This window comes from Mandrillus leucophaeus, unplaced genomic scaffold, assembly GCF_000951045.1.
Source record: "Mandrillus leucophaeus isolate KB7577 unplaced genomic scaffold, Mleu.le_1.0 Scaffold1353, whole genome shotgun sequence".
Lineage (NCBI taxonomy): Eukaryota > Metazoa > Chordata > Mammalia > Primates > Cercopithecidae > Mandrillus > Mandrillus leucophaeus.
The window spans coordinates 552,109-556,719 of record NW_012101314.1 but is presented as its reverse complement, the minus strand read 5'-3'; positions in this window follow the sequence as shown (position 1 = coordinate 556,719).

Genomic DNA, 4,611 nt, shown 5'->3' with positions numbered 1-4,611 from the left:
CGTTCCTACTCAACTGATCTCACAGTTACAGGACTAATTACAGTGGAGCATCATAAACTCTCCTCATGTCTCCCACCCCACTATCTCACAAACATTGAGCACGGTGAGAAGATACCTTACCCACTCCCATTCTTGGAGCAAAATGAGAGCTTAACCATCTTCACCACTCTCAGTTGGCCCCATATCTCGAGTCTCTAAGTACTCCCTACAATCCCACATGCTGGAAGCCTTGGATCTCTCTTCTGAGCCTTCAAATTAAAAACAAACAAAAAAAACTCAAGTTGACTCTTCTCAAAGAAAGAAAAAAAAAAACTGGAGGTCAACTTACCAACCAAATTCAAACTGTCTCATAAGGATAACCTCCTAATTTTATTGCTGAATTCTGAGTGGCCTAAATGCCTACCAGGAGCTACCCTTCCTTGCCAACTATATCAACACCACACACACACACTCCTTCTAAGGTAGTGTCAGGACTAATTATTTTGCTAGCCAAATGTACTCCACCTTGTTTTCTCTTACCCTTGCTCTCCATCCAAATATGAGCCCCTCTAGATATCTATCCTCCCATACTTTCATCTCCAAACAGCACTGGGTTTCTTCTCTCTTCCCTCTTCAACCTTTGTATTATGTCTTCTGAATAACAAATACCGTTATAGCGTTCTCCACTTCACTGATCCTTTTACTACCACACATACTTAAGAGTTGGGAAGGAGGATGAATGTTTATTTTATTTCATACTGTTAATAGCATGTAAATCCTTTTGTTACTTGAGTCCCACAAATTCAGTATAGCCAATTCTTTTCATTATCATGTTATAATATCTTCCAGCTTTAAATAGTAATAGCCACACCCTCTTCCATCTACAATCTAATTTTTCTGTATTCTTCAGTGTAAATCGGTGACATATTATTTATATTCAATGTTTCCATTTGTTCTCTTTCCATTCTTTTTAAATCCTCTCCTGTCAAGGTTAAATCTCTACCAGTGTCACTGAAACTGCTTCATTAAGGTCAGCAATGACTATCACATAGCCAAATCAAAGATAAATTCTCGGTTCTCATCTTACTCAACCAGTAGCATACAGCACAGCCAATCATTGTGCTTTTCTATATTTGAGATGATCATGTTTTTTTCTCTGGTATTCATTTATAGTGGTGAACTTTACTGATTTTTTTCTAAAAGTTCAATTTTACATTCCTGAAATAAACCTCACCTGGTCATGAAATTTTATCTTTTCCATAACTAGATTCTATTTGATAATATTTTGTTTAGGATTTTTACATCTATGTTCATTAAAAATATTGGCCTACAATTTTCCCTTCTTGTAATATCATTGTCAGGTTTTGGCACCAAATTTATGCTAGACTCGTAAAGAGTTGGGAAGTGTCAGTCAGAAGTCAAAAACAGAAGCAAAACAACACACATACATATTCACATATATAGAAATATATAGACAATTTGTTACATAAATCTGTCTCATGCAATAGTTAAAGCTAATTAAGCAATATTAAGCAGATGCTGGAGTCCACAGGGCAGGCTGCCGGGAAGGAAAGATGGATGTAAAGTAGGAAAGAAGAAGAACATGCTGGAATTCACCAGCATGAGCTGAAACCCATGAGGATACACTGAAACTCGTATCAGATCTTGCTGTATCTGACCTCAATGGTATGGATGTCCTCAGGACAGCTAGTCTCCTTTGTCATAGAACTGCATACATGTGTCCCAGGAGTCAGAGAAACTGGAAGTGGATTCAGTGGAAAGTGGAGCAGTCACAGGCCTGACTGCTGCTGAGCCAATGACATGAGCCAGCAGATAAGCGACATCATGTGTGAACCGCACGTGACATCTGCTTCACTTCTGCTCTCCAATCTTATACAAGAATGTCTCGTGTGGCCCACTCCAATTGGAAACATAGATAAAGATAAGAAAATTCTGGGGTGGGGGGGCAATTTCTGGGGTGAGAGGAATATATACGTAATATATATAACTCTTACAACTCAGTCATAAAAAGAAACATCCCTCACCCAACAAAATGAGCAAAAGATGTAAACAGACACTCCACAAAAGAAAATATATGAATAGCTAACAAGCACATGAAACAGTGTTCAACATCATTAGTTATTAGGAAAATGTAATTAAAACATGATATCACTACTCATCTACCAGAATGGCTAAAATTAAGACTGACAACATCAAATGCTGGTGAGGCTGTGGAGCAATCAAAGCTCTAATATAGTCTTTGTTGAAGTATAAAATGGTACAATTACTTTGGAAAATAACGATTTCTTACAAAATTAAAGATACATCTATCTTATAACCTAGCAATTCCATTCTTATATATTTACCCAAGAGAAATAAAAACACATGTCCACAAAAAGACTTGTGCAAGAATGTAGGTAGTGTTATTTGTAATAGCCAAAAACTGGATACAATTCAAGAGTCCATCAACAGGAAAAGAGACAAGTCAATTGTAGTATATTTATACAACAGTAATAAAAAAGGAAGGAACTACTGCTTCTTACAACATTAAAGATGAATGTCAAACGTGTTGAGTGAAAGAGGCCTTCCATAAAAGACATCATACTGTATATTTCCAAAATAGGCAAAACTAATTCACAGCGGAAAAAAATCAGAACAGTGATTGTCTAAGAGCAGAGTTGGAATGAGGGGTGGGAATGGGGAAAATGGTGGTACATGTAAACTCTAACAAGGTAAGACATAACTTTCTGGGGTGAGGGTAATGTCCTGTATCTTGAAAGGACTTCAGGTTTCAAAAGCATACACATTTGTCAAAAATTAGCAAATATGTACTTATGGTTTATGCATTTCACTTTCCATAAATTTTACTTCAAAAAAAAAGCTGTAAACAACTATTAAATTCCAGTTAATGACATGTATGTTGAAGTATTTAGTGAAAAGCATACTGATATATGCAATATACTTTGAAATGAATTAAAAGAATAAGATGATTAATAAAGGGATGGAAGGGATAGAAGTGAAATGTTAATGGTAAACTCTAGGTGAAAGTGTATGAGTTGTTTACTATAGAAATCTGAGAAGGAGTTTTAACTTTTCTTACATCTTTTGATAATTTATATAAGTGAGCAATCTCGGCTTTTACACTCATACAATTAGCCACTAAGAAATGATGATTCTCAGTAAGCCAATGGCCAACTGCCATTTAACTTATCGGCAACACATAGCAAAGATGTGTTAATTGGAGCAAAGAGAACTTTAATATAAAGTGACTTACAAATATATAGTGTCAGCAGTAGTTCTACAGAAAAAGAAGATCATATTTGATATAAGCCTTTTGCCTTTGCAAGGTTTACTGAACCACCCAAACCCATCTAGCAATAGTTTTACTTCTCCAAAGTTCCCTTCTACTACTTGGGGACATTCCATTTTCAGCATCAATGAAAAAGAAGTCTGCTATGCTCCACTGCACATCACAGTAATCAATTTTTTTTTTTAAAGTTATCATTAAAAAAATTGGAAACTATCTCCATAATTAAATGGTTATGGCAAAACCTCACAATGTTCAGAGGCTATGACAGTTTAAACAAAATAAAGCATTAACTTTTCTAAACCATCAAAATCATTTGGATTTGGTCCCAATTTTGAGTGAAGATCAGTCAAGCCAATTCATCCAGCGGAAATGTAAAACAAAATACATAATTATTAATATTTATTACCCTCCCAGAACAGCATCTAAGAAAAAAGATTTCCATTAACAAGGACTTTTTTTTTTTTTTTAAGACAGTCTTGCTCCGTTGTCTGGGTTGGAGTGCAATGGCACTGTGTTGGCTCACTGCAACCTCCATCTCCCAGGTTCAAGCAATTCTCCTGCCTGAGCCTCTTAAGTAGCTGGGATTACAGGTGCCCACGACCATACCAGGCTAATTTTTATATTTTTAGTAGAGATGGGGTCTCACCATGTTGGCCAAGCTGGTCACAAACTCCTGACCTCAGGTGATCCACACACCTCGGCCTCCCAAAGTGCTGGGATTACAGGCGTGAGCCACCGCATGCAGCCTAACAAGGACTTTTATAGATTAAACAGGCACATCCAAACCAGGTTCAAACCAAGGGAAACAAATTAGGGCGCAACTAACAACATTAAAAAGATAAGGAAGCTCTAAGATCAAAAAAGTCAAGGGATGTCAGAGTCCTTTGTTTATAATTATACTCACAAAACATTTACTGAGAAAGATCTTAATAGTCCCCGAGAAAATCAACAGTTAAGTCTACCTCAGATAAAATGTACTTAAGTGAAATAGAAAAATTATACAATAATGTAAATTCCTAAAACAAACTAAAAAAGAAACAGAGAAGCTAAATGTTCCTACAGCTACTGAAGAAAGTAAATCAATTCTTAACAAAAATCCTACCAAGAAAACACCAAACCCGCAATCTAACAAGACAGAAAAGAAAGGATAAATCTTGCCTCAAATGTATGAAATTAGTACAACCTTAATATCAAACCAAAGTCAATATAAAAAAGGAAAATTACAAATCAATCTTTCTTATTCATAAAAAGTAAATTTGATTTAAATTTGATTTAGTAAAATGTACTAAATCAAATATTGCCAAATTGAATCCAATAATTTT